The 16,157-nt window shown below is 43.3% G+C and overlaps 1 protein-coding gene and 1 pseudogene across 3 annotated transcripts in view; both read left to right on the top strand.

The window, feature by feature from the left end:
* SMG6 (SMG6 nonsense mediated mRNA decay factor) overlaps positions 1 to 16,157 on the top strand; it is a 255,604-nt gene that overhangs the window by 185,739 nt on the left and 53,708 nt on the right. The window lies entirely within an intron of this gene.
* Positions 2,070 to 9,466, top strand: LOC141581818 (mitochondrial calcium uniporter regulator 1 pseudogene; annotated as a pseudogene).

Here is a 16,157-nt window from a genome sequence, read left to right as displayed (position 1 = left end):
AGAGCTCAAGACAGAATAAAATGGGTAAATGTTATTTAACGCATACTGAGTTTTAGTTTTACAAGAGGTAAAATTTCAAGAAGTGTTTTGCATAATGAGGTGAATGTAGTTGACATGCCTCAAATACACAGTTTTTTTTTTTTTTTTTTTTTTTTTTTTTTTTTTTTTGAGACAGGGTCTCAAACTGTCACCCAAGTTTGAGTGCAATGGCACAACTATGGTTCACCTCAGCCTCACACTCCCAGGCTCAAACAATCCTGCCCCTCAATCTCCCAAGTAGCTGGGACCACAGGCACACATCACCATGCCTGGCCATTTCTTATAAAAAAAATTTGGTAGAGAGGATGTCTCCATATTTTCCCCAGGCTGTTTTCAAACTTTTGGATTCAAGCAATCCTCCTGTCCTGGCCTCTCAAAATCCTGGTTTTACAGATGTGACCCACTACCAATGTCTTCTGACATGTACATTTAAATAGATTTAAGAAGGGAATTATATATACCTTTACAATTTTTTTTAACTTGACAAAATACAGAATCATAAATCTTTTTTTTAATTACCTTTAAATCGCCGGATGTGGTGGCTCATGTCTGCAATCCCAACACCTTGGGAAGCCGAGGTGGGCAGATCATGGGGTCATGAGTTTGAGACCATCCTGGCTAACACGGTGAAACCCTCGTCTCTACTAAAATTATAAAATTAGCTGGGGATGGTGGCACGTGCCTGTAGTCCCAGATACTTGGGAGGCCGAGGCAGAAGAATCGCTTGAATCTGGGAGGCGGAGGCTGCAGCGAACCGAGATTGCGCCATTGCACTCCAGCCTGGGTGACAGAGCAGGACTCCATCTCAAAAAATAAAAAAATAAAAAAAATTAAAAAAAAAAAAACCTTTAAATCATTAAAGTGTTTTTCTCACACAAAGAATATACATGTTCATGATTAAACACATGGTGAAAATAAGACTATTTCCAAGGCTACTCACTTAGAGAAGATAAAAGGAACACTGAAAATGAGCTAAGAAACTGGGCAAGGTGGCTCATGCCTGTAATCCCAGCACTTTGCAATGCCAATGCAGGCAGACACCTGAGGTCAGGAGTTCAAGATCAGTTTGACCAACATGGGGAAACCGTGTCTCTACTAAAAATAGAAATTAAAAATTCCTGATAAAAATCCCTTTATGAGAGAACCAGGCATCATGGTTCACATTTGTAATAATAGCTACGTGGTACATTAAAGTTGGAGAATTGCTTCTGGTCAAAACACTAAGACCTGCCTGGGTTACATAGCAAGACCCCATCTCAAAAATAAGTGTCTTTTTTTTTTTTTTTTTTTTTTGACAGACTCTCACTATGTTGCCCAGGCTAGAGTGCAGTGGCACGATCTCAGCTCACTACAACCTCCACCTCCCAGGTCCAAGCAATTCTCCTGCCTCAGCCTCCCGAGTAGCTGAGACTACAGGCTGGCACCACCATTTCCGGCTATTTTTTAAAATTAATTTATTTACTTCAGGTGCATACTATATCTGGCATTTCTCCCCATGTTATCCCTCCCCATTCTCCCCTCCCTTCCCATCCCCTGCTGTCTCTCCCTACCCACCTCAACTACCCCCAGTGTGTGATCTCCGTGAGTCCACATGTTCTCATTGTTCAACACCCACCTATGAGTGAGAACATACGGTGTTTGGCTTTCTGTTCTTATATTAGTTCGCTGAGAATGATGGTTTCCATATTCATCCAAGTCCCTACAAAGGACACAAACTTGTTTTTTATGGCTGCGTAGTATTCCATGGTGTACATGTACCACATTTTCTTTGTCCAATCTATCATTTATGGGCGTTTGGGTTGATTCTATGGAAGTCTAGTATTTCTTTTTTTTTTTTTTTTTTTTTTTTTTTTGAGACGGAGTTTCGCTCTTGTTACCCAGGCTGGAGTGCAATGGCGCGATCTCGGCTCACCGCAACCTCCACCTCCTGGGCTCAGGCAATTCTCCTGCCTCAGCCTCCTAAGTAGCTGGGATTACAGGCACGCGCCACCACGCCCAGCTAGTTTTTTGTATTTTTAGTAGAGATGGGGTTTCACCATGTTGACCAGGATGGTCTCGATCTCTTGACCTCGTGATCCACCCGCCTCAGCCTCCCAAAGTGCTGGGATTACAGGCTTGAGCCACCGCGCCCGGCTTATTTCTTTTTTTTTTTAGAGACAGTTTCCAGTTGACACTCAGAAACAGGTTATTCAGTTTCCAAGTGGTTATGCGGGTTTGTGTGTGTTTCTTGATCCTGAGTCCTATTCTGACTGCGCTGTGGTCTGATAGACTGTTTGTTATGATTTCTGTTCTTTTGCGTTTGCTGAGGGGTGATTTGCTTCCAATGATATGGTCAATTTTAGAGTATGTGCAATTTGGTGCTGAGAAAAATGTATATTCTGTGGATTTGGGGTGGAGTGTTCTATATATGTGTATTAGGTCCACTTGGTCCAGCTCTGCATTCAAGTTCTGGATATCCTTGTTAATTTTCTGCTCATTTATCTAATATTGACAGTGGAGTGTTGAAATCTCCCACTATTATTGTGTGGGAGTCTAAATCTTGTTTTAGGTCATTAAGAACTTGCGTCATGTATCTGGGTGCTCCTGTGTTGGGGACGTATGTATTTAGGGTACTTAACTCTTCCTGTTGGATTGATACTTTGACCATAATGTAGTGTCCTTCTTTGTCTCTTTTGATCTTTGTTGAAGTCCATTTTATTAGAGACTAGGATTACAACCCCTGCTTTTTTTTGTTCTCCATTTGCTTCGTAAATCTTCTTCTATCCCTTTATTGTGAGTCTATGTGTGTCTTTGTATGTGAGATGGGTTTCCTGAATACAGCACACCGATGGGTTCTGACTTTTTATCCAGTTTGCCAGTCTGTGTCTTTTGATTGGAGCATTTAGGCCATTTACTTTCAATGTTAATATTGCTATATGTGATTTGATTCTGCCATTTTGTTACTGACTGGTTTTCTTTCCCATTAGTTGCCTCATTTTCTTCATTGCGTTTTTGGTCTTTGCCAACTGGTTTGCTTTTGCAGTGACTGGTACTTGTTCCTTTCCATGCTTAGTGTTTCTCTCAGGAGCTCTTGTAGGGCAGGTCTGGTGGTGTCAAAATCTCTCAATAATTCCTTGTCCGTAAAGGATTTTATTTCTCCTTCACTTACAAAGCTTAGTTTGGCTGGATATGAGATTCTGGGTTGAAAGTTCTTTTCTTTAAGGATGTTGAATATTGGCCTCCACTCTCTTCTGGCTTGTAGGGTTTCTGCAGAGAGATCTGCTGTGAATCTGATGGGCTTCCCTCTGTGGGTGACCTGGCCTTTCTCTCTGGCTGCCCTTAGCATTTTTTCCTTCATTTCAACCCTGGTGAATCTGACGATTATGTGCCTTGGGGTTGCTCTTCTTGAGGAATATCTTTGGGGAGTTCTCTGTATTTCTTGAATTTGAAATTTGGACTGCCTTGCTAGACTTGGGAAGTTCTCCTGGATAATATCCTGGAACATGTTTTCCAGCTTGGATTCATTCTCGCCGTCATATTCAGGTATACCGATCAAGCGTAGATTAGGTCTTTTCACATAATCCCATATTACTTGGAGGCTTTGTTCATTTCTTTTCACTCTTTTTTCTCTTGTCTTGCCTTCTCTTTTTATTTCATTGAGTTGATCTTCAATCTCTGATATCCTTTCTTCTCCTTGATCGATCTGGCTATTAGAACTTGTGTTTACTTCACGTAGTTCTTGTGCTGTGTTTTTCCACTCCATCAAGTCGTCTGTGTTCTTCTCTATGCTGGTTATTCTAATTAGCATTTTGTCTAACTTTTTTTCAAGGTTTTTGATTGCTTTGCTTTGAGTTAGAACATGTTCCTTTAGCTCAGAAATGTTTCTCACTAGCCACCTTCTGAAGCCTTTTTCTGTCCATTCGTCGCACTCCTTGGTCAAGTTGTGATTCTGTGCTGTTGAGGAGTTGTGATGCCTTGAAGGAGAAGAGTTGTTCTGGTCTTTGATGATGGTTTCATCTTTTTTGTGCTGGTTTTTTCCCATCTTTGTGGATTTACCTGGCTGTGGTGTCAGGGAGCTGCTTGATGAGGTTGCTTGTCTGCCCAGGAAGGCCAGGTTTCTGTAGTTCTCTAACATCACATTCCTATATAAATTCCGCTGTGCAGGGTCCAGGCATTGCCACTCCTCCAGAGAGAATTCTATGGCCATATCCCTAAATGTCAATGGTTCCATTTCTAGGCTTCTAGGGGGGCCTGGCGTCGTAGCTGTAGATCTCCAATACCTGCAGGTCACAGGGCCACACAAGCCAGGCGTCTAGGCGAACAGGACACAGAGCAGTGGAAACGAGCTTTTTTTTTTTTTTTTTTTTTTTTTTTTAGGCTGCGTCTTGCTCTGTTGCCCAGGCTGGAGTGCAGTTTTGCAATCTCGACTCACTGCAATATCTGTCTCCCACGTTCAAGGGATTCTCCTGCCTCAGCCTCTCAAGTACCTGGGACTACAGGTGCATGCCACCACACCCGACTAATTTTTGTATTTTTATTAAGAGTTTTGCCATGTTCATCAGGCTGGTCTCCACCTCCTAACCTCAGCTGATCCAGCTGCCTCAGCCTCCCAAAGTGCTGAGATTACTGGTGTGACATGGGATTACTGTTTAAATAACAAGTGTGTGTGTTATACTATTCATTGTGCTAGGGGAATACAGAAGGAGAAACTTGCAGTCAAACCTCAGTATACTGTGTTAAAAGGACAACCTTACCTTTTGGGAGAGTTGTGGGATTGAGTTTAGAAGTAGGTGGGGTCGCCGGGCGTGGTGGCTCAAGCCTGTAATCCCAGCACTTTGGGAGGCCAAGGCGGGTGGATCACGAGGTCGAGAGATCGAGACCATCCTGGTCAACATGGTGAAACCCCGTCTCTACTAAAAGCGCAAAAAATTAGCTGGGCATGGTGGCACGTGCCTGTAATCCCAGCTACTCAGGAGGCTGAGGCAGGAGAATTGCCTGAGCCCAGGAGGCGGAGGTTGCAGTGAGCCGAGATCGCGCCATTGCACTCCAGCCTGGGTAACAAGGGCGAAACTCCGTGTCAAAAAAAAAAAAAAAAAAAAAAAAAAGAAGTAGGTGGGGTCACATTAGAATAGATCAGTCTCCTTGGACCTTATATTATCAGGTAGAACAATTTGCGGTCTTAGGGAATCACACGACAAAATTAGGGGTGTAGAGGACTAATCTGGCAGCAGAGTCTAGGCGAAGAGAATCAGTAACAGAAGAGGTAAGTTTTAGAGTAGCTGTAATCTTTGAGTTTGCAGCTATGAGAATCTAGTTTAGACTAACAGCAGCAGTAATGGAAAGTGAGAGTAGCATTGCAATATGGCTCAGTATTTGTGTAAGTACAAAGAAGGTGAAGAAGGGAAGGACTGAATGTCTTTTTAGGGGCTAAACAACTAGGAAGGTCGAGTTCCTCTTGATTAAAATGAGAAAGATGAGAAAGGAAGCCTTTGGGGACATAACATGTTTGAGGAGATGGTGACTACCTCTGTACAGCATTCAGGATATTATCATATGCAGCTCAGTGAACGTTTTTTGGTGATGTCAGTGCTAGTGAAAATCACAGCTCTTTAAGAGAGAGAATCAATCTCTCTCTCTCTTTCTCTCTCTCTCTCTCTTTATTTTTATTTTTTTGGAGATGGAGTCTCGCTCTGTGAGCCAGGCTGAAATGCAGTGGCGCATTCTCTGCTCACTGCAACCTCTGCCTCCTGGGTTCAAGTGATTCTCCTGCCTTAGCCTCCTGATTACAGGCGCCCGCCACCACGCCCAGCTAATTTTTTTGTTTTTAGTAGAATTGGTTTCACCATGTTGGTCAGGCTGGTCTCAATCTCTTGACCTCAGGTGATCTACCTACCAGCCTCAACCTCCCAAAGTTCCAGGCCTCAAGTTTACAATAGTGGGTATACAATGGTTGGAGAGGCTGCTAGAATAACAAATAGGCAGGTTAGTGGCATACAGTATAAAGCATAAGGCAGTTAAGAGTGGTGTCTAGGTTAGTATTGTTTAAATCAGAATCCGGTGGCTTTTAATCTCACTGGAACAGTGCAAACCAGTAGAATTGTCTGCAGTGGTGAAAATGTTCCACTTTACACTGTCTAGTATGGTAACTACTGGCCATATGTAGCTGTTGGGCACATGAAATGTGGCTGGTGTACCTGAAGAAATTATTTTTTTAATTGTGGTAAAATATACACAACATGAGATTTGCCATTTCATGCCCTCCTCACGTTTGGTTGCCGCCGCCCAGTGCCAGCTGCTGGGGGACTGGGAGCACTCATTCCTTGGGTACTTGTCTGGGCGCAATGGCGCATGGATGTGCCTGGCACCCACACTCACTTCCTGGAGGAGAGAGCTAAGCCTGTCTACTAGATACCTGTAGTTGGAGCACAAAAGGAGAGATTTCACCTCTTCTGGGAGTAGGAGGCTCTGTTTTGACACTCATACCTTAGTGTGCTTACTGGAGGACAGTGGATTTGCTACTAGACAAGCAGAAATCATTGTGTCTGCATTGGTCAAGATCCTGGAGGCCAACATGGACATTATCTACAAAGATATGGTCACCAAGATGCAGCAGGAGATGACCTTCAGCAGATAATGTCTCAGATTGCCAATGTGAAAAAGGATATGATTATTTTGGAGAAGAGTGACTTTTCATCCCTCAGAACAGAAAATGAGAAAATAAAACTTGAACTACATCAGCTAAAACAATAAGTAATGGATGAAGTGATCAGAGCCTGGACAGATAACCAAATTAGACTTCAACATAGAGCAGAGTAAAAGAATTGCACTCACTGAATGAAAGGAAGCTGATGGAATTGAGAACAGAAATAGTGGCATTGCATGCCCAGCAAGATTGGGCCCGCATCCAGACAGATAGGAAGATTGAGGTTGCTGGCCTCAAAACCATGCTTGAGGCACATAAGCTTGATAATATTAAATATTTAGCAGGGCCTATAGTTACGTGCCTAACAGTAGTTCTGGGATTATATTGCCTGTAGATCTAATAAAGTGTATATTTAAAGAGGGGGAAAAAGGTTTACCATTTCAACCTTTTTTTTTTTTTTTTTTTGGACACGGAGACTTGCTCTTGTTGCCCAGGCTGGAGTACAGTAGCACCATTCCAGCTGGAGTACAGTAGCACCGTCCCAGCTCACCACAACCTCTGCCTCCCAGGATCAGGTGATTCTTGTGTTTCAGCCTTTCAAATAGCTGGGATTACAGGAGCCTGCCAGCAAATTTTTGTGTTTTTAGTATAGACAGGGTTTCACCATGTTAGCCAGTCTGGTCTCAAACTCCTAACCTCAAGTGATCTGCCTGCCTCGGCCTCCCAAAGTGCTGGGATTACAAACGTGAGGTGCTGCCTCCGGCCTGCTTATTTTTTTTTCTTTTATTGCCTATGCTTTTGATGTCACATCCACTAAATCATTGCTAAATCCAGAGTCATGAAGATTTTCCCTTATGCTTCTAAGAGTTTTCTAGTTTTAGCTCTTTTTAGTTTTGAATTGGTTTTTGTATACGATGTTAGGTAAGGATCCAGCTTCATTCTTTTGCATGGGAATATCTAGGTTTTTTAAAGCTCTTTTTGTTGAAAAGACTGGAATTGGTCTTGGCACCCTTGTCAAAAGTCAGTTGGCTGTGTATTTATGAGAGTTTACTTCTAGGTTTTCTGTTCTATTCTATGCCAGTACCACACCATTTTGATTAGTATAGTTTTGCAGTAAGTTTGAAATCCAGAAGCATGAGCTGTCTAACTTTTGTTCTTTTTCAAGATTATTTTGGCTATTTGGGGGTCCCTTAAGATTCCCTATGAATTTTTTTTTTTTTTTTTTTTGAGACAGAGTCTCACTCTGTCGCCCAGGCTGGAGTGCAGTGGCATAATGTGAGCTCACTGCAACCTCCTCCTCCCAGATTCAAGCAAGTCTCATGCCTCAGCCTTCCAAGTAGCTGGGACTGCAGGTGCACACCACCACACCTGGCTAATTTTTGTATTTTTATTTTTAGTAGAAATGGGGTTTTGGCATGTTGACGAGGGTGGTCTCCAACTCCTGACCTCAAGTGATCTATCCACTTTGGCCTCCCAGAGTGCTGGAATTACCAGCGTGAGCCATTGCAGCCGGGTGCAGTGGTTCATGCTGGTAATTCATTGCACTGAATCTGTAGATTGCTTTGGTTACTATTGTTAGCTTAACAATATTAAGTCTTCCAGTTCATGAACACAGGATGTCTTTCCATTTATTAAAACTTTATTTTTAATTATATTCTGTTTTAGGAAATTTAAATTTGGCCATGTTATAGCTAATGGTCCTCCTGTTGGCCAGCACAGCTCCAGAGAATTACCCTCAGATTTTCTTTTCTTCCTAAATCAGGATTGTAGTGACATCTTCAGAGGCCTTATAGTATCTGAGTCATCACTTGCCTCAGGATGTCTGGATTACATGAATGCATGGATAGAAGGGTGAATAAATAGGGGGTTTGGGTGCCTCCAGGTCATCTCTGTCTCAGAGATATGAGAAGGCTGTAAGTCTTGCCACATCAGACTCTGTGTCCTTCTCTGCTTTCCCTTTGGAAATGTCTGGTTTTTGGCCAGGCGTGGTGCCTCACGCCTGTAATCCCAGCACTTTGGGAGGCTGAGGTGGGTGGATCACGAGGTTGGGAGATCGAGACCATCCTGGCCAACGTGGTGAAATGCCATCTCTATTCAAAAAAAGGAAAAAAGGTAATGTCTGGTTTTCTCCAGAGCCAAAGAGAACCTCTTGTTTTCCAAGAAATTAGCAAAAAGTAGACTCCTCTGGCAGAAATGGAACTCCTTCTGCTTCTTTCTATTTCCATAGAAGCAGATACCATAGTGCCCCAAATGGGGTGTTTTTAAAAGAAATTCCTTCTCCAAATGGAGATGCTGATTATTTTATAGCAGTATACCTTGTTCATCATTCTGATGCTGTTCTCATGGGAACAGGAACAAAAAAATGCCTTTAGGTACCAATTATGGTTGCACTCGCCCTTCCGTTTTCTTAGAGGGTCAAGACTCTAAGAGATTCTTGCACATTAGAAACAGAAAATAGCCGGGCGCGGTGGCTCAAGCCTGTAATCCCAGCACTTTGGGAGGCCGAGGCGGGTGGATCACGAGGTTAAGAGATCGAGACCATCCTGGTCAACATGGTGAAACCCCGTCTCTATTAAAAATACAAAAAATTAGCTGGGCATGGTGGCGCGTGCCTGTAATCCCAGCTACTCAGGAGGCTGAGGCAGGAGAATTGCCTGAACCCAGGAGGCGGAGGTTGCAGTGAGCCGAGATCGCGCCATTGCACTCCAGCCTGGGTAACAAGAGCGAAACTCCGTCTCAAAAAAAAAAAAAAAAAAAAAAAAAAAAAAAAAACCACAGAAAATAAAGAATAAAAGCTGTAAATAATTAGACCAGGAAACCCCCTTTCAGTGTCCATTCGTTTTCCTGCCATGTAAAAAGTAACGGTAGGATGCGGAATACCTGTGTCCTTCGTGCTGTTCACAGCCGTCTCCCTGCTGTCCCCTTCCCTAGCTGCTCTCTAAAGGCCCATGGGGAGACCTGCAGATCTCAGAGTAAACAGGAAACCTTCCGAAGTCAAATAGGGAGTCTTAGAGCCTAGAGGGTAAGAGACACAGCTCTTCAGGAAGAAGATGCCTTTGGCCTTGGACAGCCAGGAGCAGTGGGTTTGTGGTATCTTATATAAACACTGTTATGACTCTCCTACAGAGGAACCCTCCAGTCCACTTTAGACCAGAAATGGAACTTGGTTTCCTGGCCTGCCCATAGCCACTCTACATCAGTCTCTCCTGAAAAGAGGCTAAAATATCACTTGTGTATTCAGAATTAGAGTAGCCCAGTAGTTAGCCAGTTCTCTAAAACTGATTTCTCTACCTTACTGCCCTGCAGCCTATACACTCACCCTTATTCTCACCTCTCTCTTTGTACAGAGATAACTTCTTTATTATAACATTTGGGATTTCCCACACTACAGTTGATCTGTCACCGCACTATCAAAATGCCTGTGCCAACCACTTGGGTGTCCTGGCGTCAGAACTTATAAGTGTCCCAACTGTCCCACCCAGCCTCCACAACTCTCCTCTCTCTCTCCTGGGTTGTTGTTCTAGAATGATATTCCTCTTGGATTCAGTGTGTGCAGTCTGATTTGGGTGGAGCCTTGATCTGTACACGGGAGTGCTGGTAATGTCTGGCCTTCAGTACTGCCAAAGGCAAGAAGCTGGCCTCGCCTCTAAGCACATAGTTGGATTGCTGGGGCAGTGTTAAAAGGAGGGTGGGGCGAGCAAATACCACTCTCTTCTACTGTGTTTTTAGGAAGTGATTAGAAAAGCAGCTATAAGTTGAATAAAATCAAAAGAATGAATTGTCACCTTCCCCCAACAAAAACCAGATGAGCATAATCATATACACACACACATTCCTCCTCTGGACTCCATCCAAGACCCACACCCTGCCCTGCTGGGCTGCACTTCGGTTCTGTTTCAGAGCAAAGAGCCTTTGGCATTCCATCTCCATTCTCTTTCCTGGGAGAGGACTTGGGAGTCTTCTGAATGAGTGCTGAACCTCCCTTTAGGCACACCGTGGGTGTCACGGAAGTGAGACCTTCTGTTTCCAGGAAGAGTATGGGCAGAGGCATGTATGTGGGAGGAATGATCAGTGCCAAGACTGAATCCATCAGTTAGGGACTGGGGTTTCATAACTGGTAGTACAATTGTTTGCAGAGTTAGTTGTCAGTGAAAGGAGTTTCTGTGCCATCAACACACTTCCATTCCTTCCTTCCAGCTGCCTCTTTTCCTCGTACGGCCTTTTGCCTGGTGCCTCCGTGGAGTTTAAGCCATATGGCTCTTATGAATATTGTTTGGAGTCTCCAAAAGTGGAAGATTTGGCTGAGCAGCACACAGCACCCCTGGGTCTACTCCTCCCCTCTCAGCAGCTGTTTGCCACTGACTGAGGTGGCGACTGAGGCTATGTGTGTGGCCAGAGTCAGTGACAGGCATCCCACCAGGCCTGGGGAAGCCCTTCGCCAGTGCGGTTCCTGTGGCAGCAGCCAGACACGCCAGAGCTCCTCATACCTTCAGGGCTGTGGTGTAACAGCCAGCTTTATGCGGTAGCATTGTTTAGTGTTGGTTGACTTGACTTCTTTGTCCCCACCCTCTGTGTTTAAGGAAATCTGGCCATTGTCCAGTAGGGAAGAAGTTGGCATTTACAGAGAGTGGCTTTCTGCCACCTCTCTCGTGGTAGGAGCCAGGACCACCTTCCATCTCTGCTTCCTACCCGTGTGGCAAAGAGGAAGGGGCCCCTCTGTGCTCAGCCTCCTGTTGTGGAGTTTCAAGTTGCCTAAGATCAGAATGAGGCTATCTGCCAGGTTATCTGCCCAGATAAACATTTATTGTTTACAGGGACATGTTTCAGCTGCTCTGGCTGCTCCCACTGATGAGATCTTCTAGTTTCTTGAGGTTTTAAGCCAGTATATGGGGCTGACGTCCAGATACAGAACTACTGGAGCTTGAGAGGCTGTAAGTGACGCGGCTTCGAACTTAGCTTCACCATTGCCCCTCCCCATCCACTGCCGGAGCTAGATTCACATCTCCTGTTCTTAGACCTGCCTCCTGGATATGGAAACTGCGTCTACATTTTAAACATGTCCAGCCTTTAGAATTGGGGGATTTACATGAGATCCAGTGTTAGGACACAGTCAGCTGAAGACTTCTTTTACATAGCAAAGCCAGCCTTCTGACACTGTGTTTTTTCCTTGACCATGTTTTCCTTAATAGCTAATGAGACAACTGTTCAGTGACAGCAACAGGGATAGAGGCAGATTTTCTTTTTTTAATCCAACTATGTCCAGTGCTTCCAAATATTGTCTTTTTGTTTTTTAGTGATGTGATTGATTTTCCAATGTTTTATTATACAGCAAAGTTAAAAATTCTACAGTGAGCTCACTTATACCCAATACCTGGATGCTGTCATTCTCATTTTACTATATTTTTCATACCATGTTATCTGTTTATGTCTTTCTCTCCCTCTTTTCCATCCATCCATCCATTTTTTTCTTTTTTAAAATTATTATTATTTTTTTTAATGCTTGTAATCCTAGCACTTTGGGAGGCCGAGGTGGGTGGGTTGTTTGAGGCCAGGAGTTCGAGACCAGCCTGGCCAACATGGTGAAACCCCATTTCTACTAAAAATGCAAAAATTAGCTGGGCGTAGTGCCGGGCGCCTATAATCCCAGCTATTCGGGAGACTGAGGCACGAGAATTGCTTGAACCCAGGAAGGCAGAGGTTGCAGTGAGCTGAAATTGTGCCACTGCACTCCAGCTTAGACAACAGAGTAGTGAGACTCTGTCTCCCAAAAAAAAAAAAAAAAAAAAAAACCAAGCCTGGGCAACATGGAGAAACTTTATCTCTACAAAAAAATACAAAAATTAGCCAAATGTGGTAGTGATCACCTCTTGACCCAGCTACTCGAGAGAACCGCTTTAGTAGCCCAGGAGGTCAAGGCTGTAGTAAGCCCCAAACCATTCCACTGCACTCTAGCCTGGGCAATAGAGTAAGACCCTGTCTGTCTGTCTGTCTGTCTGTCTCTCTCTCTCTCTCTGTGTATGTATATATATATATATATATATATATATATATATATATATATAATCATATAATTACATTACCATAATCCCTTATCTCTACCTGTGTCCCCAGAGGCAAGCTCTGTTCTGATTTTTTTCCACCAAGATTAGATTTGCCTGTTTTAGAACTCCATATAAATGGAATCACACAGTAAGTACATACTCTGGAGTAGCCTTTTTTCATTTTGCTTGATCTTTCTGCAATTCCTCCAAGTTGTAACATGCATGAGTAGTTCATTTTTCTTGCTAAGTACTATTCCATTTTATGAATATGTCAGTTTATCTGGTCGATAGACATCTAATTTATTTCCAGTTTTTAGCTGTTACGAATAAGGTTGCTATGAATAGTTGTACACAAACCTGTTTTTGGACATGTGTTTTCACTTGAGTAAATGCCTAGGATAAGAATTGCTGAGTCAGAGATTAGATGTGCATTTTTTATTAGCGATCCCCTGGACCAAGTTTGTCCAACCCTCGGCCCACAGGCTGCACACAGCCCAGGATGGCTTTGAATACAGCCCAACACAAATTCGTAAATTTTCTTAAAACATTATGAAATTTTTTTTTTGCAAGTTCATCAGCTATAGTTAGTGCTAGTATATTTTATGTATGGCCCAAGACAATTCTTCCAGTGTGACCCAGGGAAGCCAAAAGATTGGATACCCCTGCCCTATAGCCTTTCCCAAAGACGATTGTATTATACCCCAACAATTATGACAGGTCTTGTTGCTTCACATCCTCATTCTGGTAGGTGTGTGTGGCTGCTGATGTATCTTTTTGTTTGTTTGTTTGCATCTCCCTGATGACAAATGAACTTGTACACTTTTTGTTTTTCCAGACAGGATCTTGCTCTGTTACCCAAGCTGAAGAGCAGTGGCACAATCACGGCTCACTGCAGACTTGACCTCCTGGGTTTGGGCAATCCTCCTGCCTCAGCCTCTCAAGTAGCTGGGACTACAGATGTGTGCCATCACACTGGGCTAATTTTTAAAAAAAATCTTCGTGAGACAAGGCCTCACTATGTTGCCCACGCTGGTCTCCAGCTTCTGGGCTCAAGCAGTCCTCCTTCCTCACCCTCCCAAAGTGCTAGGATTATAGGCATGAGCCACCACATCTGGCAAAGTTGTATACTTTTTCATATGCTTACTGGCCATTTTGTATATCCTCCTTATGAAGGGTATTTTTACATCTTCTGCCCATTTTATTTAGTTGCGTTATTTTCTTACCGATTTCTTTATGTATACTGGATGTAAGTAATTTGTCAGATACATGTTTTGTGAATATTTTCACAAAATCTGTGTCTTGCTTATTCATTTTCTTAATATCTTTTGGTAAGCAAAAGGTTTTAATTTTCATGAAATCAATTTATCAAGCTTTTCTTTCATGGTTATTACTTTATGAGAGCTAAAAGTCTCAAGTGAAAGGGATCTTCTACTTGGTTTTCCTCTAAAAGCTATATTGAGGCTGGGCCTGGTGGCTTACACCTATAATCCCAGCACTTTGAGAGGCTGGGGTGGATGGATCACTTGAGGCCAGTTCAAGACCAGCCTGACCAACATGCAAAAAATAGCTGGGCATGGTGATAAATGCCTGTACTCCCAACTACTCAGGAGGCTGAGACACAAGAAATGCTTGAATTCAGGAGGCAGAGGTTGCAGTAACCCAAGATTGTGCCACTGCACTCCAGCTTGGGTGACAGAACAAGACTCCGTCTCAAAAAATAATAATAATTCTGGGATGGGTGTAATGACTAATGCCTATAATCCCAGCACTTTGGGAGGCCAAGACAGGTGGATCACTTGAAGTCAGGAGTTCAAGACCAGCCTGGCCAACATGGTGAAACCCTGTTTCTACTAAAAATATAAAAATTAGCCAGGTGGGCATCTATAATCCCAGCTACTCAGCAGGCTGAGGCAGGAGAATCACTTGACCCCGGGAGCCAGAGGTTGCAGTGAGTTGAGGTCACACCACTATACTCCAGCCTGGGCAACAGAGTGAGACTCCAATTTCAGAAAGAAAAAAAAAACTACATTGAGCTGGACACAGTGCCCACGCTTGTAATCCTAACACTTGAGCAGGCCAAGGCAGGAGGCTCCCTTAAGTGCAGGAGGCTCCCTTAAGTCCAGGAGTTCGAGACCAGCTTGGGCAACATAGTGAGACCGCCCCCTGTGACTATAAAAAATTTAAAAATTCTCCAGACATGGTGGCCTACACCTGTGGTCCCAGCTACTTGGGAGGCTGAGATGGGAGGATCAGCTGATCCCAGGAGGTCAAGATTGCAGTGAGCCATGATCATACTACTGCACTTCAGCCTGGGCAGCAGAATAAGACCCTAGCTCAAATTTTTAAAAGAAAAAAAAAAAGCTATATAGATTTAGCTTTTATATTTAGGTCTGTGATCCATTTCAAATTATTATTATTATTTTGAGACAGTTTCGCTCTGCCACCCAGGCTGGAGTGCAGTGGCACAATCTTGGCTCACTGCAACCTCTGCCTTCTGGGTTCAAGTGATTCTCGTGCCTCAGTCTCCTGAGTAGCTGGGGCTACAAGTGTGTACCACCATGTTCAGCTAATTTTTGTATTTTTAGAAGAGACAGGGTTTCACCATGTTGGCCTGGCTGGTCTCAAACTTCTGACCTCAAGTGATCCACGTGCCTTAGCCTCCCAAAGTGCTGGGATTACAGATGGGAGCCACTGCACCTTGTTTTGTTTTTTGAGACAGTGTCTTGCTCTGTCACCAAGGCTAGAATGCAGTGGCGTGAAATAACTCGCTACAGCCTCAATCTCCTTGGCTCAAGTGATTCTCCCACCTCAACCTCCCAAGAAGCTGGAACTATAATCCCGTACCACCACACCTGACTAACTTTTTATAGAAATGGGGTCTCACTATGTTTCCCAGGCTGGTCCTGAACTCCCGGGCTCAAGTGATCCTCCTGCCTTGGCCTCCCAAAGTGCTGGAATTACAGACATGAGCCAGTGTGCCTGGTCTTCAAATTAATTTTGTTTATGGTATAAGAACTAAAACTCTTTTTTCACCCCATATGGATATCAAGTTACGTCAGCACTATTTATTGAAAAGGCATTTCTTGCCTCCACTGGATTGCTTTGGTACTTTTTTCAAATATCAGATGAGCATATAAGTAGGGGTGTCTTACGCTTTCTGCTCCTTTTGTTTGATTTATTTAAAAATTCTTATGACAAACACTAGAATCCTTATGGGAGTAAGTTTAATTTATGTATCAATTTTGGGAGAATTGACATCTTAACAGTATTTTTCTAGTTTATGATCATCGAAGTATAGCTAGCCTTTTACCTAGGTCTTTTATACTTTTCATTGTACAGGTCTTATAAATTGTCTGTTAAACTTATTCCTAAATATGTTTTATTTTTTATACCATTATAAATGGTATTGTTTCTTACCAATTGGCATTGTTTCTTGCCAATACCAGATGGTATTG

Source organism: Saimiri boliviensis, chromosome 17 (assembly GCF_048565385.1).
Source record: "Saimiri boliviensis isolate mSaiBol1 chromosome 17, mSaiBol1.pri, whole genome shotgun sequence".
In the NCBI taxonomy this organism is placed as follows: Eukaryota; Metazoa; Chordata; class Mammalia; order Primates; family Cebidae; genus Saimiri; species Saimiri boliviensis.
This window is presented reverse-complemented; position numbering and strand designations above follow the sequence as displayed.